The sequence below is a fragment of the Amphiprion ocellaris genome, chromosome 3 (assembly GCF_022539595.1).
Source record: "Amphiprion ocellaris isolate individual 3 ecotype Okinawa chromosome 3, ASM2253959v1, whole genome shotgun sequence".
Classification (NCBI taxonomy): Eukaryota; Metazoa; Chordata; class Actinopteri; family Pomacentridae; genus Amphiprion; species Amphiprion ocellaris.
In genome coordinates this window covers 8,319,401-8,344,131 of record NC_072768.1, presented here as the reverse complement: position 1 = coordinate 8,344,131, position 24,731 = coordinate 8,319,401, and positions in this window count along the sequence as shown.

The following is a 24,731-nucleotide window of genomic DNA, read 5'->3' as shown; positions in this document are numbered from 1 at the left end:
TGTCTACATGGGGCTTATCTAACGACCTGAGATCAGAATCCTGTCTTTTTTAATTGTCAAGCGACATGTTGATGTGAAAGTTAACTTTTGAGACATGCTAAATTTGGCTAAACATATCCGACCAGTCTTTCTAATTATTATTTTCTTTTACTTCTTTTCCCTGTATAAAAATGATCACCAACATCTCTTTTTCTTCCTTTTTTACCTCGACTTCTTGCTCATCTCCTCATTATTATCCATCCCATCATTACCACTATTTTCCGTTGCTTATCTGCAGATCATGTTTGAGGTCTCTTTCTCAGCTTCATTGAGAGAGGCGGGCCATGTACAGCTAATCAGCTTGAATAAGTAAAGGAAACAGTTTGACAGGCCAGGTAATGAGAAGTAATGAATCACTAATCACAGTCTCTTACAACCCTTGGAGCACAGATGAAAAATTAAAGGTAATTAGCTTGCACAGTTGTGAAAACAATATTTAAGACTGTTGGCATCACATGGCACAGACTTAACAGATTTTCTCCGCCGATAACATACATCAACACCACGCTGAAGTCCTAATATCAAGCTGTTATTGGAAAAGCTTTCTCGATGTAATTTTAGTGACTGATCTGATCGTGGTATACAAGTCTGGCTTTTTTTCCCCTCTCCCTCTCTCTCTCAGGCAATCTTGCCAAAATGCAAGCATGAAAAATGTTTCACTTAGTTTTTCCCCTAGTATTTTTTTTTTCTACTGAGGGAAAGAAGGAACATGCCAGGAACATGCTTCCGAGACTTAGTTCTGGTGAGACTAACACAGCGAAGTGTGAGATAATATTCATTCTCCACTTCACACACACATACATAGAGTGTAAGGTAATTCGGAGACGTGGTCAGAGCCGCCAACCTTCCTGCAGTTCTCCATGGTTTCTGTGCTTGACAGCAGAGTGAGGGATGCTTTGACAGAGCCCGTGTTTGACAAGTCTGCATGAGACTCAAAGTACAGGATCCAGACATGGGCTGTCAGTCAAAGCCGGCACATCTCCCAGCTGAGACGTGCCAGTTTAGTCACAGTTACAAAGGAACTAATATGCGTTAAGTGGAGCAAGGCACACATATGGGCCTGGTAGAGCCCTGTGTCCCGAGGCTGGGATTGAATGGATGCCAAAGAACATAAGCCCAAGATATAAAAAGAATTACAAGGGGACAAATAAAACATGGGGATTATGTCAGTGTGAGAAATGGAGGCGTTGTAATTCTGCATGTGTGCCGGCACGCCTCTCCTGTTTCAGCATCCAGGGCCTGTGGGCTGTAGCCCTGCAGTCCTGCACCTGTGCTCTGAGGATCCAGGAGCTTTAGAGACAGAATGGAAAGGAGGCTGTTATACTGTATGTGTCGGGGAGGGAGGGGGGGAAAAGACAGGGAGGGAAAGGAGGGGGAGTTGGAGGAGAAAAGTGGGACAGGACAGACTGATTGGGGGTGTTAGAGACAGCAATCAGGCCCCAGAATAGTATATCTGGCAAATCAGAAGCCGGCATCCATGTTTTCAGTTCTGGACATACATGCAATAGAGTAGCCTCCCTCATATCATATCATACTAGACACATGTTCGGTTAAATACCGGTGTCGGCTACTCCCCTGCTCAGCGGCTCGCGTCACGTTATCACCCAAAGTTCATTCGAGGTTCAAGGCTCCTCTCTCCTCCTCTCCGTCGCTTCACTTTCTGCTGAAAAAGGCCTGTCTCGCATAACAAACAATTGCACCAAACTCCATTAAAATCACTTCATGTGGATGTGATACTGCCTCAAGTTAAAGGCTGTAATTGAAACGCATTTGACAAACCACGCACCGCAAAGCGACAATAGACAAGCTGTGATTCTCACTTGAGGTATTCAGTGGAAATGATTATCATCATTTTATTCGCTGCCCTACACAACTCGCTCAAATAGTACGTCTCTAAAACAGTGATTCTCAGCTCCGTTCATGCTAACGATCTTCAGATGGATAGACGCCCGGATAATGATTTTCTTTTTCACTACATGAGTCAGTATATAATGGACGCTGGAACCTATACACAATTTACTGATGAAATAAAAGCTCTTTTGGATCTTCTTCTCTTTGATTTGACGACACCTAAGCAGGCCTCCCCATGAATGCCACTTTGACAACTTACTGTTCTCCAAGTGGCGATGAAGCGCAGTGTAGCCATTCAAACCCTAAGAAGTGGAAAGTCTCCCTGGGAAGATGCTCCCATCCATTGATTTGAAGTGACAGCCACATCCTTGACAAACACACCTGTCATTGTTCAAGTCACATCACATTTTCAGTTTCAAAGACAGAAGACAGTAGAGGTGTGCAGATGTGTGTGTGTGTGTGTGTTTATGCACATGTGAGCATGAGAGCACCCATAAGAAAGTTTCTTCTTTTTTTTTCCTCCCTTTTTTTCTTTTTTTTTTAAATGTGGATAGATCCGTCCACTCGGCTCCAGCTGTTGTACAGGAACACAGCCAGATTCTTTCATTGGCTTCTTCAGCCGATGTTTATGAAACAAGACATCTGGGATATTTATTTTCAAACGCGCGTCAGAAATGGATTTAATGTGCCAGAACCTGCTGACCGTCACTCTATGTATATAGTCTTTATCTCAGTGTGTCTCTGCAGTGGTGTGGCAAGTTTTTTTTTTTTTTTGCGGGGGGGTGGGGGTATGGGGACTGAGGGAGGGAGGGGAGGGGAGGGGAGGGAGATGGGAGGGAGGGTGATGAGCTGCTGCAATAATAAGCAGATTTTAATGATTTACTATAAATCAGCAGCCGAGGCCTCTGCTTGGGGAGACTGAGGGGGATGACAGCTCCTGACTCACACACCTCGCAAATGCCTTGCTGATGATGTGTGTGTGCGCTTCAGATCATCAATCTCCGGGCACACACACACACACACACACACACACACACACACACACACACACACACACACACACACACACACACACACACACACACACACACCAGCAGACACTACACTTATACAAAAAATCATGCTTTCAACACACAGGTGCATGGAGCGCACACATATGTGCGGGTCACACACATGTTTCTTGTCTCTAATGTCTCCTCTGCTGTGGCAGGGGACAAATCAATCACGGGTACAGAAGTTCAAGGGGGTAAGAGATTGTCTGGTCCGTTTTTCCCTATGCTATTGATCCCATTTTACTGGCATCATCGCCAAGCTGTCTCACAAACCCCGGGACGGCGATGGATTGAAAGTGGATGATTGAGAGAGGAGGTAGGGTGACATTCACTGTAATCTCAGCCCCCCTCCTCCACCACCACCCTTTACCCCGCCCTCCTCCTAACACACAGACAAATCCAATGACATTGAAAGTTAGCATTGTATCAGGAGTTTTTTGGAGCAGATAGAATCGGGTCCCATCAGCTTAAATCTGCGCTATCTGGCAGTGAAGGAAACATACTTGGCAGAGATTAAGTGTGTGTGTGTGTGTGTGTGTGTTTTTTCTCTTCCTTGTTTTGTTTTGTTCCTGTCTCTTTGGATTTCTTCTCCAGCCATCATACTCTATGTCTGACTGTCTGAAGGTGTTCTGCCATCTCCTCTCCCCCCTGAAATTGATGAAAAAGACACTGGAGAGAGAACACCTCCTGACAGCACATCCCAAAGTGTGTGGGAGAAACAAAAAAAAAAGAGTGACACAGAACATTCCTCTGAAATCTCAAAATGAGGCTCATGTGGAAAATATTGATGCATGCTCAATTTCCTCATAAGTACAGACAGCGCTTCCTTATCTCTTGTGTATAAACAAATGAGGGGATTTTTGTTTTTTGCAGTAAGTCATGGAGAGTCGTCTGTGAAAGGGATTTTGTTGAAGGAGGGATCACAAGATAAACACATTGCAAACAGATTTTCCAAAAGATTATCATTTCTGCTAAATCCTGGGAAGGTTTTTATGACAATCTTCCACTGAAGTGTTGGCTGTCGCTGGTCAGATTACACAGAACGATTACTGTCATTAAAAACAAAAAGAGAAACCTGATATTTCAACATCGACATTTTTAAAACGTCATTCACATCCTTCCAAAGAACTCAAGATAAATTTGGATTGCTGTTTATGGGAGCTTTTTCCTTCTGCTTCCTCAGAAAGTTCATTCTGTAATAATTAAGATATTTCACCCCACAACACTGAATTATGCCCCAGTGAAGATATACAGTAGTTCATATCACTCAGCACCAAGTTTTACAATGTAAACCCATAATAGCAATATAGCTCAAATCATTTACCTTCAGTATTACAAAGCAAACTCCAAGTGATGATGAAGTTCAAGTGATTCACCGCACTATTAGCATCAGTATATCACAGTTGGGCTGTTTATCACATTATATCTACATTATGATGATGCACAAGTTTAATTACAGATGGATGGATGCTTCATTCATCTTCCTGTTGCTGACATTTTGATTAAAAATGTTTAAAGGATTATCTACGGGGTTCCCATTTGTGTCCTTGTGTTTGTCTTTTCAACTTTCATCCACTCGCCTGATTTATTCCCCTTGTCTATAAATAAGTTGACAGTGTCCATGTGATGGATTAGTCTGTTGACATTGTACCAACTGCAGGTAAACAATTACTATTCATGCTTCATCGTCACAGAATCTATACCAGGATGCTGCCACTTAGCAAAGGGACAAAAGGTTAGATTGCGAGCTATTGTTCTGTGCTTGGTCAAATGTCATTCACTTTATAATCCGACGCAGAAATAACAGAAAATGTCTTTTTTTTTTTTAGGGGTGGTTGTGTGAAGGTCCGACAAGAACTGAAAAGACATGTGTCGGGTGAACAATCCTCTCGTAATCAACAGCAGGCCTGTTTTTCACATCAGAGCCGCATGGTCAGTGTCTGCAGACTATGAGTGTCCCTTTATATTGTGAAATGCACACTCGTTTACGACCACTAGCAGCCCCTCCTCACACGTCATTCATTGTTTATTCAGAATCCTGCGTTTGCTTCAACCCTCAGACCCTGTGGGCTGGATCAGTCTGTGGTCATTATGCTGATATGAGCAGTGAGTCACCGGGACAAAAGAAAGACGGGGTTAAATCCTGTGTGTTGTATCTGTGTGTGTGTGTGTGTGTGTGTGTGTGTGTGTGTGTGTGTGTGTGTGTGTGTGTGTGTGTGTGTGTGTGTGTGTGTGTGTGTGTATGTGTGTGTGTGTGAGACTCTATGTAGCGGGCCTACATCTGTCAGAGTGTGATTACTGTGTTAGGAGTTTATGAAACAGCCTCTGTATCAACATTATTCATGTCCCTTAGGCCACAGAGTGAAAGGCCTTTTTCAGACTCGACTGTGGAAAAGAGGATTAGACAGAATACTATGAGATATGTGGCAGAGAGAAACATGTTGTACAATACCAGCATCCAAATGCTATTGAGTCAAACAAATCATCTTTTGGAAAAAAAGGTGATTTGTTTGCTCAATCAGACTCAACTGTAGTTAGCTATTGTTTTCTTTTGTCATAGCTGCGAAAATGAAAGGAAAAATATTGCTGTAAAAGTCAGTGAAAATATCCGAGACTGTCACAAGTCAAGGATCTGGATCATATGTAGTCATATTCTAATGCATTGGACAGTTCATGTTTAGGTGGACATTCAACACAATTAAACCACGTTTGTATTCAGGGCAGTAATTATAAAGCTATGGGAACATTGCAAGAAAGGTGACGATCAGACAGGGCAAGAAATGTGAAAATCTCAACTTGTAAACAACGTTACAGTTTAGGAATGTTATCTAGACCTCATTTTTGAGATGAATGTTTGCAGTGGACAGTTTGGTTGGAAAGTTTGCAATTCAAATGGTTTCAATACGTTTTAGTAGCCTGTCAGGTTTCTTTAAAACATGTCAGATTGCTTGATTGTTTCTTGACACGTTATGGTCAGAATGTATATTAAACAACAAATAGCGCAACTGAACCTATTAAACCATCCATCTATCCATTATCTATACACCGTTTAGTCCTCATTAGGGTCGCGGGGGGCTGGAGTCTATCCCAGCTGACTCAGGGTGAAGGCAGGGGACACTGTGGACAGGTCACAAGTCTATCACAGGGCTACATAGAGAGACAAACAAGCCCTTGAACCTATTAATATTGAACTAAATTAACTTAAAAACGTGCAACTCTGCCTTGTTTCTGATGAAGTGTAATCTAAGTCACAAATCAAAGGCCAGAGTCTATGACTTAACCGTGTTCAGATGTTAAAAATCTTCAAAAAATCACCAGGAGAAGTCAGCATTCGGAGGCAGCAGGATTTTATTTTTGACAAAAATCCAGGAGCAATTCTTAGCAGTGATTATCACCACAAGAAAAACCAGAGATACTGAGCTGTGCTTTGTCTTATATGCTGTGAAAGTTGGTCATTTTCCCACACCTATAGGGCGTATGATAGGACTTACAGTTTTAACACCGTTCTACTTTTCTAAATCTATTGGTCAGATCATGACATCAGGTTATCATATTTCACCATTAGGTCACACTTTACAGAAGCATTAGGTTATCATTAGGTCATGTTTTACAGAGAACATGACCAGACATGTTCAGACTTTGCACTATTATTTTGAGACAGATTTCATGCATATTATACCTTTAAGTATTGCTGTATTTCTGATACACCTCTTTCAAAAGTTATGTTGCTTTAAGCTTACACCAATATGTTTTGAGTATTCCACATATCATTTTCTGCAAAGCATGTGGCTTGTCTTCACACCAACATTGCATGTTTGACTTTGTGATCTTCCAGCTGTGTGTCTGTGTGTGTGTCCTCCACAGACACACACCATACCATCAAAACATCAGTCATTACTAGAACCTTCATCACTATGTATTTTGTACGTATGTTTTAACTCCGGTCTTCAGTTCAAGAGCATGTGCCATAATTATATCATCTTTTACTTTTAGCACATCATACCCAAAAATATTACACTACATTTCCTTCTGGCGATTGGTAGAGTTGCTAATTTTATGAGCTACAAATATCCCAAACAAACATCCCAAGAAGTGCACCATCTCTTAAAAAAAAAAAAAGAAGAATATTCCATTAATTCATCTTTAAGTTAATTCAAAAGGACCTAGTGAAGATATGACAAAATAACCAAATGAGCCTCACAAAAGATGTAAATACAGTTAAATGCAAAATCAAACTGCTGAATTTTTACTAGTCTACAGTGTCACTGGTTGTGTATTCACCCTTTGAGTCTGTCTGTGTGTGTGTTATGATGGCAAAATGTGGTGCTGGAGACACCTACTGTTGTAAATACCATCACAGAGGCAGTTTGTCTGTGAACAGATTTACAAAACACAACGGCACCACAACTGTGCAAGATGCAGCCAGAAAAAGTGTCGCTGACACCAAAACAAAGATTATGTTTGAAGATGGGTAGTCAGACCCACTAGCATTGAGGTCAGTTGATAACCTTGACCTTAAGCATCTGTCCTACTTTCATTTTAATTTCTAATGTAGTTGTAACACCTTATATGAAATGTCTTTATCTGGTGTAGAAACAGTCTAATTATTAGTCATGCTTGTGTAGCTGGTATTATTTTCATGTGTCAGTATCATTAAAGCAAAATGTACAACAGATGTTCCTGGAGACACCTAGTGTAGTGAGAACTACAACAGAGATGGAGAGATGCAGAGTACTTTGGCAGGTGTTTATATGTCTGTCTGTCTGTCTGGACAAATTCCGTCAACATGACAGCATTACAAGATGCAGTCACGAAACTTCACAGATGTGTTGTTGACATGAAAAGAGGGCCACACAGTCTCTAGTTATTTTCATGAAAGTAAGCCTAAATGAGAAAAAGGTTAAATTGAAGTGAAAAAGCTGAATTTTACAGAATTTTGACAAAATTTTCCCCACGGATATCAAAAAAAGTATTGCTATTCTATTCTGTTATACTCTATTCCAGGGGTAGTCAACACGGTGCCTGCAGAGACCATGTGAGTTGCCCACCACACCTGTTCTAAAAATAACACTAGTCACAATGAAATTCCTTATAAAAAATTATAGTTGCTGTTCTTTTTAAATCAAAAATACTTACATTAATACATATTTAAATTACAATATTTATTATAATTTTAAAAAAAAAAAGTCTTCGGTATAAATGAACTTCGACCTTGTCCGAGTCAAAGTTCACTGCGCATGTCAAACCACCACGTGACTCTGCTGAAGCTTCCGGGCGCAGACACTTTGGGAAGGTAGATGTGGTTTTTACCCCTAAAACATGACAGCGAAGTGAAAGAGAAAACACTATTTTCACGAAGACTGGGAGGAAGAGTTCTTTTTCACGACAGTGAAAGATAAATGTATGTGTCCTATTTGCGGGGCGACTATTGCGTCCGCAAAGCGGCACAATGTGGAGAGATGCTACTTTAGCCGCTACAAAGCTTCCATGCTAACTAGCCACCTGTTAGCGCACATAGACTGTATGCGGACTACGGACAGGAACACCCTGGACTTAAAGGCAGCTTTGACATCGCTGCGAAAAGTTTCTTCATGGAGAAAAATGTACCATCAGAAAGGCTTGTTTTACTGACGACGGAGGGGGCTCCTCCATGACGGGTCGGTATGCAGGCTTCACTGTACGATGCAGAGGTGATCCAGACTTCCCAACATTCCTACATTACCACTGCATCATTCACCAGCAGGACATATGTATGTACAAAAGTGGCCGGATTTGATCATGTGATGACTCGTGTCGTGAAGATCATAAATGGCTCCAAAGCCAAACAACCAGGACATTGAAGGTGCTGCTGGAGGAGCTGTCAGCTTAACATGGTGACCTGTTACTACACACAGAAACCCCATGGATCAGCAGGGGAACAGTTTTGCAGCGTTTTTTGTCACTGTTGGCCGAAATCAAAGAGTTCATGCAGTCCAAAGGGGAAGACACCTTGCTGCTTGAGGACACTGAGTGGATTCTTGCCCTTGCATTTTTAACAGACATCACTGGGAAACTGAACCATCTGAACTGTGAGCTGCAAGGTAAAGGTAAGACATGATAAGCTCTGCAATGCCAGGCTTCCCACTAACACACATTTACAGACAAAGAAAGAGTTAACATATGTTGTCATTCAAAACACCGTGCCATTACACAAAAATGTGAAAAATAATTTGTTGAAAACATGTAATGATTTGTTGTTATGATCTGTTAAAAATGTTGCAATGCTGGTGAAAAATGCTGGTGATTAGTACTAATGTGATAGGATTCATTTCAAAATGTGAAAGAGTTGATTTTTTTTTTTACATAACTGATAATTTGTACAAACGTGACAGAGTTCATGAATTGTTCAATAATGTTACAAAGGTAGTGGTTTGCACAAATGAAGCATGATTTGATGACAGTTAATGATTTCCTAAAAATGTTACAAGTGATAATTTGCACAGAAATGTAACTGGTGTGATTTTGAACAAAATGCTGCAAATATGCTGATTCATACAAAACTGCCAAGAAAGATATTTACCAAAGTTTCAGAGATGGGATACCTCTGACTTTTAAATATTGGAACAGATTTCCATATATGTGTGTGTGTGTGTGTGTGTGTGTTTCCTATCATTGTTGTTGTGGAAATCGTTGTTAATAATTATTGTAAGGAATAATTAACATAAATGTGATCAGACAGTCTTTTTACATATTATTTTCATTATTATTATTAAGTTTGTATCAAACAAGGTGCCCTTTTACTACTCAGTACCCTTGAAGTTGCTCTCAGGTTCAAAAAGGTTGGTGACCCCTGCTATAAAATATCAGGTTGTGTGGACATGATGGTGTGGCTGCTGAGTAAAATATCATTACTCAAGAAATTAGGGTCCGACCAGCCAAAATAAGACAGACAATAAAATGACGATCAAAATAAGCCGTATTAAACTGGAATTATCCTTTAAATTGACTATTCATATCAATACACCAAGAAAATGTGGTCTTCCATCAGAAGATGATTTGTCAGCTCGAAAATTAGAACCCAAGTAGTGTCAGCTGCTCTCATTAACGTTGACCAGAGCACATCAAAAATCCGAACCCAAAGCGAGCAGAAACAAAGTGATAATGATAACGGGTCACATGAAAGTGAAGCGCTGATGAGATTAAGGCAAGTGTTTATGTGGAGACACATTAACAGTGACAGCGGCAGGCTGCTGTTTGGACTCAGCTGTGAGGGAGGAGGGACAAAGCTGTGGCCCGTGGTTCATTGGCCGGGACGTTACTGGGACATTTCTGTCTGAGGCGGCGTGATGCTTTGTCACCTGACACTGGGCTGTTTTGACAAGCTGCAGCACCTTAGCTGAAGCCTTCTGAAGACCTCCGTGTACACACATCAGTTTCTCTTACTCATGCTTCTCGAGGACTTGTCTCTGTGGGTGGGTGTTTGCGTGTGTGTGTCATGGAAATTTACACTTTCTTTAGATTGTTGAGTCACAACAGAGAACACCAGTGACGTTAGGATTAGAATGTGATATCTTAATCTTCTCAATCATAAGAAACATTGATATTTATGAATGATCAGAAACACGAGAATCTAATTTGCATTTTAAATTACTCATGTTGATGTTGAAATAATGATACATTACACAGTTCACAGAAAATGTTGCCTTTTTAAAATTACTTTCAGAAATGTTCTGTGAAATAGGGATTTGTGGTGATGTATTATTTAAAGCACAAATTCCAAGTTGCTTCTGTAATTTGGTCATCGTAGTGAGTTTGAGGACCATCAAGGTGTATGGATACTCTGTAAAAAAAATCTGTAATTTTAGGGAATTTTTAAGTATTTTTGAACCACATAAAAATGAGAATGACCCAAAAAATTATATTTCTGATATCAAATAAGAACAAAACCTGTAACTGCAGAATTATAATTTTATTTCATTTTTTAAAGAAAATTTCATTTGTCTGTTAAATGCCTTTGCAAATGTATCATCACATTTTTACAAATATTTTATTTTTATTTAATGAACAGATAGATTTATTGAAAACTGTCACATTAAATTTTAATATTTCAAATATATTTTTAATATTAGATAAAATTAGTGACAATTGACAGAAGGTAAAAATTGGCTTTAGAATAACATTGATTTGTTTGTGAAGTGAGCGAGTTTGTATAATTGCAGAAGATTTCACAGTAAGAATGTTGAATAAATGTGTGTTCATTGGCATATAATATCTCAAAATACAATCTTAGTACTTTGTGTATCATCTGTTACATGTGTAAATAAAAATGCACATTATCTAATTTAAAGTGATCATATTAAATGCATTTTATTACTGTACTTAATTACATTTTTATGAGATGAATAACTCCTGTTAAATTTTTCGGTTTTTGCTGAAATTTTACTGGTTTTGTTTTATACTTTTTACAATTTAAAATTGTTTTTGCAGTGTGTGGTGAGTCCAAAAGTTCATGCTCTTAAAAATAAAGCCTAATTTTCTGAATTGCATCTAGAACGTTTGCTGCTGCTTTTTTCTAGCTAGAAAAATCTGCATTAACATTAACACACAACCCTGCGCAAAGAGTCTGATGTGTTCATAATACATGAGACTCTTTTAGTCCTTTGTAGTAATTTTCTGGAAAAAAAAAACACTCATATGTAAGAATAATCCAATTCTATGGATGACAGAACAGCAATATAGTGTCTACAGGTAAAGTACTGAAGGTATAATTGGATAACTTGAGAAAGACAATATGTTCTCTTGTTGAGAATTAGATGAGATAATTGTGGTTTTAGCCTGTTTCCAACCCTTGCACTAAACTAACCTTCTTCCTGTTGAGCCTTTGTGTTTAAAGACAGGGAAAGAGATTAAGTGTCTTTCCCATAACTTCCTTTAAAGGGTTAAAACACATGTCACTGCATCTAAGAGCTCACTACAACTTTTCGAGGTCCCTCAAACAAGTCAGCCATTTATTGTTTTTAAAAGCTCTTTGCTCTTCTTTTCACAGCAGGTGAATAACTTGTTTGCTTGTACACTGACAGTCAGAATAACATAAAAGGTCAGAAACAGGATTTGGGAGACAGCTGCTCATGTTGTAAATATTGATTGAACTGTAGTGGACCACAGGGAAAACATGCGAATTGTTAAAGCGAGCTGTAAACCCCTTTCAGTGTGTTTGCTTTAAACATTAACCTGTGATTGCCTGCAGCGTGCACGGAGTTCGCTCCTTCCAGGTATTGTACGTCTGTTTCCTTTGTTCACGTAGCATGATTTGCAAGATTTACTGTATATCTATTGTTACCTTTAATGAGCATGTATGCCATTATACAGTCTGATCACTGTACGTGTGTGTGTGTGTGTGTGTGTATGTTTGGATATGTGTCTAGAAACAATACATTGTCCAGTAAGTCTCAGAAGGGATCAGTTTCATGTCCCCTCCTCTTCCTCCTCCTCCAGCCCTCAGGAATGGAAGACATTTCTTGTAAGAACAAACCTTTAATTGTCTGCCCTGTCGACATGTAAGGGAAGTGATGCGTTATATTATATCATCACTCTCCGTGACGTCCCCCGAATGACCCCAGAATCAACGATTCGGCTAAATAGACCTATTGTTGCTCACATTTTAATCATAACCTTTCAGTCATCTGATGGAAATATATGTGCGAGTGGAAAAAAACAAAACAAAAAACTGTCTCTTTAAATCACTTCCCGAGTCGATTTACCTGGCGTCACAGATCTCTGATCAGGATTGACACCGGCCCCAGTGACCGTTTAGTCCTAAGGGCCCCTGGTCGATGGGGAACATTCACCATCTTGGTGGAGCCTTAAACTGTTACTGCTCTTTCTCTTTTGTTCTTCCTCTTTGCGGCAGCACCAGAGGGGGAGAAGAAGAGGGACTGCAGCTGAGTGACAGCACTGACTGAATTACCCTTCACCCCGTCAGGGTGCAAGTTTGGGTCAGTTACTATCGACAAAACCTCTGCTGAGCCCTGGAGGAGCTGGAGGAGAAGAAGAAGCAAAGTATTGTTGTCTTCAGTGTGTGTGTGTGTGTGTGTGTGCTGCTATTATTGGTGTAAATGTTACTGCAGTTAGACAAACCACACAACAACTCAACGAAAGTTAAGTGAAATTTCCCCCCAAACCTCACTGTCTCTATTTTCTGGTGGTATACAGTGACTGACAACTAAATCAGCTGTAGAGCTACAATGCAATTTCTCCTTTTTGTACACATTGCCTCTTACAAGCCAGGCTAGTATCGGATAACTAATTAGGCAAAGAAAGTAAAGTGCGAAATTCTGTAATGCTGAAAGGTTTGAGAAGGGGGGAAACGGCAATGCATTCTCAGACAAGCGACTGTTTGGTGGACTTTATTGATTCCGAGGCAGAGGCAGAGATCAATGAAAAGAAACAGACTGAGACAAAGAGTGGCATTTAAGGGTGGAAAAAGCTGACATTTTCTCCATCACTGTCACAGCGGCAGCCATAAAGCAGCAGCAAATATTAAAACATTTCTCATCTGCGCGGGAGTATTGGCAGCAGAAATTGTTTTCTCCGCGGTGTGATACTCAGGCTGAACTCCCAGTAGAATCCCTGGGGACTGCAGATTGGTGCCTGTAACATATCGGCACCAGCATTTACACACACCTGCCACTCATTCCCAAACAGCCCAGGAGCAGGGCTGTAGAGGGCAGATAGCAGCCGAGGAGGCTGTCGGTTGGACTGCTGTCAAGGTGGGTAGGTGTGGTGGAATTCATCACTGATAACGCGCTTATGTTTGCAGGCCACATAGAGTGCTTCTATTAGTCAGCAATGCCCTCGACGCTGTATGCTGGTTATGCATATGTAATGAGCATGTGTGTACGTGTGAATGATGTTTCCTTATCGCTGTCATGCGTGCTTGTGTTTATTCACCAGCATTAGTGCAGAGCATGCGTGTGAAATGCACAACGTATGTTTATGTGTGCGCGCTAACCGGATTGTGTGTAATTACGAGTGTGTGTCCTGTCCTTCGATTGCACTCCCAGAGTCTTGAACTCTGAGTGACACGGGTACTGCAGGGTCATATGTCTATTTGTGGGATAAATGATATTATGCTACACTAAGAGAATTACATAGAGGATGTCCCTTGGAGTCATCAGGCTCAGCAATCAGTCATAGTTACTTTGTGTGTCTCCTAAGTCCCTCTATCTGTACTCATCCGCTGGCCTGGAACGGGTGTTAAATGGATCCTAGACCACATCCCATCATTATGAGCTCATGATTTGAGCCTTATGACTGATAGAGAGGGAGAGGGAAGGCAACACAGAAGGGAAATTATAAGAAAAACATAACTGTATGAATACAGAGCATTCAGTTTTGTGTGCATAATCACATGTACCTCCGTCATCCTGACTCAGGATCTCTTCATCTCATCTCCTTGTTTTCATCTCTCCTTATCCATTTGTCGTCTCTTTCTTTTCACTGAAACCTGCACACCCTCTCTGGCTTCCCCTCCCTCCCTCATCCCTCCCTCCCTCCTTCGCTCTCCCTTGGTGGTATTTGATAGCAGTAAAGCAGGAAGCAGGAGAGCAAACAGCAGGTGAACCCACTCTAATACTCAGTTGTGCCATCTGCTGCGGTCACATGACTGAGCTGCAAAACCCGCTCGAACACCATGATGCCCCATCATACCTGACACATCGATCAGTCACGACCAAAGAGCAACAGAGAGAGAGAGAAGACGGCGAGAGCGAGAGAGAAAGGCTGAGAATGGAAAGAAAGTGTCCTATGAATGAAGCCAAGCCAATTATGATTAAATATATTACCTTGTTTTGACTCATAACTTTGGCATCTCGTCTGGGCTGTTTAGCATAATAAAAACATGCCGTACCTGCAGGAATTAACACAATAATTTTGTTAATTCTTGTCAGAATCCAATCTGCATTTTTTTAAACAATTGAGGACAAACTGTTCCACCTTTGATTAACTGGTGCAATTTTACGTCAGATAACTTAAATATTCACTAAAATCTTATTAAAAAGTCTTGTTGCTGTACGTCTATGCGGCAAATATACAATCAGACGGCGACTACAAAAATGAAACTAAAAGGACTCTTATTTCACCAAACAAAAGAACTAATTAAAGGAAAACCAACAAACCCCTTTTCTGCTTCAATCCAAAGGTCTCAATCGGGTGTGAAGAACACATTCAATTACAGCAACAGTGGCCACAGGAAATGATTTCAGTCAAAGCTGTCTCTACCACAATTAAGCTGTGTTAATTATGTATTTCATTAAGTAAGTGGATTAGAAGCAGTGCTGATGAAATCATAACAGGGTTTTGCTGGAGGCCAGCCTGCAGAGAACAGACAGGAAACTACTGATATCTCTCCCTCTTACTTAGACTTCTCTGTTATACCCTGAAATAACCCTATAAATACTTAACACCTTTAGCGGCCTATCTAGGTTGTCTTCATTCGTGCGCATTCACCTGGACGCTGTATCTGCATACCGCTTTTGTGTAGGATCATATAGTGTAATTGTGCCATAGATACTGTTGACATCCACATGCTGTTTGAAAGTCCTCTGGAAACGATGAAGTCTCTCGGTTTTCATCTAAGCCAGTTCATTACCATTCAGGTGCAAAAAGGAGATAAAGCAAAATGCAGATCGCTCTTTCTGTCTCCCCCCCTCTTTCACTCCCGTACTCTCTCACTCACTCACATGCACTCTTTCATTCTCTCTCTCCCTCTCGTTCTCTGTGTTCTCTGATGTTTTATTTGATATCCCACAATAAAGCCTCTCTTTGAACTGCCATCAATTGTGTATGGATTTTTCCTCTGAGGAGAAACAGAGAGCTGTCTGAAAGGGCTCCAGTCCCGCAGGCTGCCTTCATATTGATGCAGAGGAGTATTGCCATCCTCATTGCTGGATCAATCACTCACGTCACTGTTGTTTTATGGCTGGGGCCACTTCACAGAAAGAAGCCTGACAACATCACCGCAGAGGTTTGCAAAACGATACAGCTCTGATAGTTGAGGAGGGTGGAGGGATGCAGGAGGCTTTTTCGGAGGCAATAGGGGATGAATTTAGATTCTGTAACTGTCACACACATGCACTCGCACGTATCTCTCTTCTCTACAGCTGCGGGAGCTTCTGGTTTATTGCTCGGTGTGGTTAAGTCAAACTGAAACCATGGAGGAGAGACCATGGGATGTTGTCAAAGCTTGATGTGATTTGGGTCACCTTGTGGATGGAAAAATCTCCCTCGGTGCCAACTTCTTGTTCAGGTGTTCGTGTTCTGTGGATAGTTCTGAGTTTCCCCGGCTCACTATCTTTTAATGCTTTGGCTCTAATCTGCTAATAGTGCATCCTATCACAGTTTTAAATATTTATTTCTGTCATTGTAATGGAAAATTCTGACATTTTCTCATGAAAAGTTCCCAGAAAATCCCTGATGTCACAAAATGGTCTAAGTCTGAGGTTTTAGTTTTCCACCCAAGTTGGTGCATGTAGTGCTTGTGTATCTCAGCTATTCAAAAACTCGCACCCAATTGTTATTCCTCTCATGTTTACTGCTTCTCCTCTCATATCAGTGCTTGAAATTATGTATATTTACTCAAGTACTGCATCGGATCTTGTGAGTTTTTGGCCAGTATCTAGTTCAGGTCTCTCCTCACATTTCATGTAACATTTACACCAAAGATCAAATCTTCTAAGATGATTCTCAAAGTTATTAAATGTTTTACAAAATGATGAAAGACTAGAAAAAAGTGAAAAACTGTACATCAAAACTTAGCTTTTTCTTCCTTTCCTCTCATATTTAGTATTTTCTGACCCATCGGTTTATCTTGGGGCCTAATCTCTGTGTTGGGAACCACTGGACTAGATTTTTCTTTTTAAAGTAATTTTTTTTATAGGTAAGTAGAGAGGCAGACAGGAAAGCAGGGAGAAGAATGGGGGGAAGACCTGCAGTAAAGGGCCATGAGCTGGAATCGAACCCAGGCCACTGCATCAGGGACTATAGCCCCAGTTCATGGGTGGCCTGCTCAACCTGTTGCCCCTGGACTAGATTTTTCAACAGGAATGACCTGATGGCAAAATGACCTGAGCAAAGAGTTGCTGGTTTAATTCCTGCCTAGAGACTATGCTCCCGTACTCTTGCCCCCCATATTTTCTGTCTCCTTTCTTGAACACTATCAAATAAAGGCACAGAAATAGCCCTTACAATGGTCTCAGTTGTTGCTTAGACAGTTATGCATCAGTATTAGCAATCAGATAATGAAATAATACTAGGTTACATTACAATAATACACTGAAAGAGGAAATTTTTGTGCCTAGTGAGTGCTTTTGTTTTGTTAAAATTAAAAAATTAAAGTACTTTTTGCGGATTACACCTCTTCTACTTTGACTTATGTACCATTTTATGTAAACTATTCTCTAACATTGATAATTTTACTTAAAAAAATGATCTTGATGTCTTGAATTGAAATTAGTCACAGCCTCACAGACTTATAAGCTTGAATACAGCAAGAGAGAGAAAGTTACCCAAAGAGTCGATCAGGAAACAGACCTTTGCGTTCCACTCACATTAGCCCAGTGGTGTCAGCTTCCTCATTCATGCTCATTATACATTTTCTGTTTGACCACCAGCTGACTGCTAGCATCCAATCAGTTTCACATGGCTGCACTGGGCAGATATTATACATGGTTTCACTCTTCTCACTGTTACTCTGATGATCTGTTCATGGAAATCCCTTCACGGCTCTGACCTCCTCCATGAAGATCTAGCGGTAATGCACGTGTATGGCTATGATTCACATGTTAAGTGATACCCTTGTTGCAAATGAGATTTCTCACAAAAAGCCCTTCATAGCATAAATGGTTAGTTTCATGAAATAAAGAAGACCTCATGATGCAGTTCACTACAGCAGGTACAGGGATTTCAAATAGACTATTTTCTGTGTTTTTGTTGAGCTGTAGAGAAAGATTTCTGTTGCACTGAGGGCTTTTTTGGAAAACTGTAGGATGCTTCTGCTCCTTGTGATTTTGTCTAAATTCATGTTTTCCAAATTTCTGCAGCAGAGTTGCTGAATGCAATGTTCTGGTCAGAAAGACATGAGATGACAAAGTAGAAATAAAGTATTGCAGTAATTGTAGTGAGTTTAATTTACATCATCACCTTGACTAGGTTCAAACTGGTTGGCTCTTGTTGTTCAGCAACTTCCAGGACTTCACCTTTGGTCACATTTTCACAGCTGAGAAGCGTGAGAAGCGAGAAGAGTTTTTTCAGGCTGATGTCGCAGCAAAGACAGAGGAAACTTTCCATGAGATGTTGATCCACTTAATGGCAGGCTCAATACACTGTGACTTAAGCTCAGTCTTGGTCTGTTCCCAACTTGACCTGGCCTCTTCACAGCCACTGAACCCTAGTCTTTGAGGTGCAGCAGCAGACACCAGAGTCCCTCTACAGCCATCACTCAGCGTTCTCGCTCTGAACTCTGCATGACCTTCTACTCTGGAAGACTAGTTGGCTGTGTGGACTCCGGCATCTCCATATTCACCTTAAAGAGACAGGACCGACTTTATCCTCAGCGGGCCTTAATGGGAGGGTTCCTCTTTCAGCACCTACTAGGATATCAGAGCTGACCTAAAAGGAGCTAAAGCACGGCAAGATTGAAGTTATGAGGCCTGGACGAAAAGACGTGGAAGCCTACGCGTCTGGTGAATGGCCCTTTAATTCTCTCTCCTGACAGAAGGCAATGGCAGCCTGGAGGAGGGTCAGGACACCAGTTGGCATGAATAGACACATTTTTGTCTCATCTCCAACTTTCTCCGTTCTATGCCTACACTGACTGTAACATCTCATTTTTTCCCCCAAGCCGAAAGTCTCAACAGCCATTCTCTTGTCATTGGAAGGCGGGCAGGCAGTTCTCTGTCTCTTCACTCACAGATGAATAGAAAACATTGTGCCAAAAGCTTCAAAATCACCAAGCTGTTTTCGATTGCATATAAAACACAGAATTTGAGAACATGTTTGAAAATGACAGGCTGATTGGCTGTGGTCATTTCAGGCTGTGTGGGCCTCATTTTTCCTGTGTTTCATCAGTGGGTGCATTCATCCATTCAGGATAGATTGAAGCAGTAGCCTTTAATAAAGTCACTAGGCTTGAAAATATATGAATAAAATGACATCCACTGCCTTGGATGGATCAAATTGACTTATCCTGGTAATAGCCCAAGGATAATGTGTGTGTGTATGCGAGCGAGAGAGAGAGAGTGTGTGTGTGCAGAGAGAAAAAGCAAAAAGAGAAAAGAGCAGAAACAGGAGATGGATACAGTGGTAAGACAAAGGCAGGAAAGAATATCAGAGAAATAAAACAAACTTGACCTAAGGGGACAGAATTCAATGAAAACCTGCAGCTGGACACATGACTTTGAATCTTATTTGTATTGGTGAAAGTGACCCATCTCAGGCGCGAGCATTATTAGTGATACTAGAAAGGAGAAAAACAAAGCCATTAAAGGAGAGAGCAGGAGAAGAAGAGTGACAAACTTGATGCTAACAAAGTTAAAGGGTTATTCAACACAAAACATCAAAATTATGAGACCAATTTCTCCAATTCTACAGCAATTTGATCGCGCCGAGCCACCGAGGATTCCCAAATCCAATGATACAGCACAGGAGGCGTAAAGGCTTGAACAAAGGGAACAATGATGACAAAGAAAGTTTCATATTTCAGTCAATTAAAAGAAGAAAAAAACCCATGCAATCTCACATCTTGACCCTGCAAACTGCTTTCCTACCATTTTCCCTATTTTTCCATCCTTGTTTGGTAGATGGCTGTCGGGCCGTGGTTTTGATGGAGTCGTCGTGAACCACAATAATGACAGTCAGAAGCAATGGCTGTACAAGGAGACACATGTCTGTTCTGTGCTCTTCAAACGTCCAGCTTAAACTCCTGCTATGTGTGAATAAAGAGGACAGGAAGTGGCAGTTTGGCAGCTCCAACCAGGAGTGTCACTCTCAATTGCGTCCCCTGCCAGCTCCAGACACATCGCGCGGCCGAAGAGGTCATGGGTCTGACTCCTCTTTTCTCTCTCTCTCCCTCTCTTTCCCTCTCTTTTCTCCCCTCTTTCATCTGTTTTACAGGACATTCCATTTCAATGCCACCTACGCAACGCGTAACAGTCAAGGAAGAAGACAGAATGATGTACGGAAGACACGAGCCAGAGCGACGGCGGCACAGTTTTTGAACGCTTCGATAAAACATGAAGCTTGTCTTGTCAGATTATCCTGACACCCTGTGTCAAAATCTCTGCCATGTCTCCGTGAAGCAGAGAAGCAGATGTCCTGAGTTTGCCTTCCTCCTTTGGACAGAGCTGTCAAGATTTGCATGTGAAGGACACCGAAGACGGCACAGATGGAAAGAATGAGTTGTCTGAGGTTTAGCTTTTTCACTGTCAGGGATGAGTCTTATGATGAGAAACAGTAAGCTCTGTGTTGAAAATGTTGTCGGACTTTCTGTTACAGATTTTTGTGTGGCTTAGATGCAACACGCAGCTGAGTACTGAGGCTTAAAAATTCTCCTTTTTGCACGAAACAAAGTCTGTGGAATTGGCTTGAGAACTGTTGCATCACCTCCTTAATAAAATCAGTTCCGTACTTTTATCTGTGAATTAGGACAGTGAAATCTATCTAATCAATAATCCTGAGATATTAATTGTATTATGAAAAATAAACAACTTATAACAGCAAAAGGCAGAGTTGGAATGTGATTAGATAAGTATTATTTTGAATATCAGACTTATCCCTGTAATGCAGTATTTTTACAGTGTGGTTACTTTGACATATTTCAGAGATTCCAATTGTTCTTCCATTGGCTGCTTTGCATTACAGGCCTGTGTAACTTCACACTGTAGAAGTCATACTACTGAGTCTCTGCTTCAGTAGTTACTTCCTACACTAGCTGTTGATGCAACAAAGCTCCATAGTTACAGCATTATATGTATTAAATTCAGGAACGTAGGTTAAAATGCACTCATAAATGTCATTTGTGTTTGATAAGAAATGGTTCTTTGCCTTTGCCAAACAGAAGGGAAGTCAAACGGATTTTGATTCCACTCCAAATCATTCGGTTGCTTCCCACTAATGTAACTTGATCAGAGCACTCTCAAACCCGAGCTCTGTGAAATGACAGTCGAGATTAATTTTGTCAGCCTTGTAATCGCGCCTTATTGATGTGTTTCCTGTGAAATGGCACATTGGAAAGAGCAGTTTCAGCCACGGGGCAACTTGTGTTTCATATAGGAGTCGTGGACGGACATTCGATGTTGACCTCTCGATCGCACACCTTCACATCATCAGGCAGCAGGCACGCACGCACACTCGCAGGTAATGCTCTATTATGCTGATTTATTGAAGGTTAATTTAATCACTCTTGTAATACCTGACCAGAGGGTGTTCTTACCCGTGAAAAACCCAAGTAGTGGGGGAAAAAAAGGAGAAAAACATGACAACAAATCAAAAAGTGATTTCATGAAGGTGGCACCAGAGACAGGCCAATCCATCAGAAGGGTGGCAGAGTGTGGACGTGTTGCCACGCGTGGTGCCAGGCGAGGTGCCAGGCGGTCCAAGGCACATCCTCCATGCCAGAGCCCTGAGGCTGTGTGTCCTCGTCACAAGGACAGAGAGGTCGTTAGGACCAACTGCACTAAATCACATACCTCCTCCCACCCACCGTCGTGGCCAACAAAGCAGGTTGATGCAGGAATACTGGGAGAGGCAGAGCGGCCACTGGTGGAATCCACTGGTGTGTTACAAGCGATGCACATTATATCCACAATATCCTCTTATTCCAATTGATACAGTGATATATGATGTTGTTATGACACTTCCCCTGCTTTTGAGAGCACCCCAATGTCAACAAAGCTTTACACGGAGTGACTGATTCCCCCTAAATGCATTTTAGAGTTTTGCACAAATACATTTTCAGAGCTAAGTAAACAATGCCGGCCATTATCTAGATGTATTGTTTATGCATTTTGCGCTCCGTGGCTTGGATGAGCAAGAGAGAGAGAGAGCAGCGAAAAGGGAGAGAGACGGAAAGACAAAGAAGCAGAGGAAAGAAGAGAGAGAAAAGAGAGAGAGAGGGGGGTTTCTTCTCCAAAAGACATCAGTTCTGTGAACAGCACTTGCAGATTTTCCATTCTGTCAGCATTTTTCTTTACGTGCCGAACAGATAGCTAAAGGTACCACTTAATGTGATGGGAGACAGGATCTAATGGATTGATACACAGGTTTTGACATGCTATTTGAGCATGGAGCTCGCTATAATTGGTCATGTCATTGTGCATTAAACTAACGATATATAGAGTACTGCCCTGAGACGAGTGTCTTTAGCAAATCTGTCAGATATCACACCAAAATACCTCTGACAGCTATCTCAGGCAGCGGCAGAGAGCACTGCAACACAGCAGCATGAAAACCTGCACCCACTATAGGAGGCACATTCGGAAATCAAATCACCTTAAACTCACCTTTTTAGTCTCTTTCTCCTGAAGTCTGTGTTTTCACTGTCTCTAACTCTTGCCCCTTTATGAACCTTTGCTTACTTTATGATATTTTTTTATTTCTTTGACACCAAAAAGGTCAGTGGTTCTTTATAGTGGTTGTCATGTAGGCATGTGATGGGTCAGAGGTCCAAGGTGAAGCTAACTTGGCTCCACCCATGATTCCTGCACTGCTGTCAGAAGACATCATGTCACCTTTTGCTATCGAGGCCAATTGGTCACGCTTCTTACATTGTTTTCCGTCTTGGCATGTCAGGATTTTGGTAGATGCAGAGCTTATTTGTTGCCCAACAACATGGCTGTTTATCAAATGTGATGTCAGGCCCGAGACACGTAGAGAAACATTTGATTTGTCGCTCCTTTTTAATAGCAGTTAACTCATTTTTTTTATCCTCTTAACCTGTTGATATTTTAAGACTTTCCCTGATTAACGCGAAGCATTAAACCACAGGACAGGGCCGTCTTCTATAAATCTTCGCTGAAATCACAATTTATGGATTTTCAGAAACACATAGTCGTGCGTAACTTAGTGGACTGTATCAGCGCCGTATTTACACAACTGTGCAAATACACGGAGACAGGAGTGATATATATCATTGTGCTCTAAGGACATACACCACTATTTTGGCAGCCATTTTGTTTTCCTAAATACATAGTCTCTCCTCCTCAGCTGTCTGTCTGTTGGCGCTGTCAGCCACTCTTGTGTGATTGGTCTGATGGGCTTGATGCTCATCACTCTGTCAGGCTAGGCTCGCCTTTCATTAGTCTGGGCCCCTCCATCCGCCACACTCACACAAATCACATTGACATCCAAACTCCTCAGATCCACAGAGCAATTTAACTGATATTCATTAGAGGGATGACAAGAGCTGATGGGAGATCTGTGGAGTGGTGGAGTGGGGGGACTCATTGTCCTCCTATCCTATCCCTGTCCTGTCCGCCTCCTTTCTTCCCCCTTCACTGCTGACTTTGTTTTAGGAGCATTGAGGCGCATCGGCGTCTATAACTACCCAACCCTCAAGGATAGTCAAGACAAAAGAACAATGGATAACACATCTAATCTCCTCTTTATTATCGCAGAAAAATACAATCGAGAGGAGGTTTGTGTTTTTCATACTAAATAATTGGCTACAGCAGATCTGCAGCTTCTACATTGCTCTCCAGCAGCAGCAGCTATAATGCCCATTCGAGCAGAAGTCCAATCATTTAGCCTTCTCCCTCCAGCCCCTCATTAACCCCCAAAGTGTCAACTATCTCATTAACGCCCCCAACCATCCTCACCCCAAGTCCATCACTAAGCCTAAAGCATTATCAACACATACAGTGTTGAAAAAAATAATTGATCATGTGTGAGAGATAATTTTATATCTGCAAGGACTCTGTAAGCTCTGGAAACTCACAAGATATTCAATAAGGCCGCTCAGCCTTTTTCATTTGCATTATCAATCGCTACCGGCCTGAATCCCATCTTTCAATTATCATCCTTTGTTAAGGGCTTTATTCTGCTTGTCAGATGTGAGTCATCACTGGGTTCTCCCACAACGTTTCACAAATGTATCCTAAACGTCGGAGGGCCGGGAGCAAGTCTGAGGCGGTAATGAGTTTGTGTGAGAAGACGGGGTCAGGACACAGTGTGTGTGTGTTAATTAATCTGTTCCCGGGTGGGAGGAACTGAAGCGAGATGATGAGATTTAAGAGAGTAAATGGGTGTGCTGCACTCGAGCTGTCCTCTGTTGAGTGAGCGAGCAGGGTTAGAGGCTGGGCAAATGGCCGTCACCATAGTAACCAGATAACTTCCCCGGCCCCAAGTCACTCAGTCAGTCAGTCATGACAAGCAAAGCCTGGGAACATCAAACAGAAAGAACACGATGTCCCCAGGCATCTTCAAATAAGACTAAGGTAGATGGTTGAAAAATCGGAGAACAAAGTGTGTGTTTGCATGTGTGTGGGTGCGCCTTCACACGCATACTGACAAACATTAAAAAAAAAAAAAAAACTTTCTCATTACATGGCACTGAGCCTGAATTGTGACTACTCTGATAGCATCAACACCTGCCAGTAATATTGTTAGATCCAAAAGCCTGCTTTGAGGGAATAGCACCTGTCTGTGCATTCTGCACCACTGTCAGCTTGTCTCAGCGCGCGTATATAGGATCCGCTTTATTTTTTCCAAGGGACAGTCTTGGAGTCCAGGTGTGTGCCAGATCTGCTGTCTGTGCCC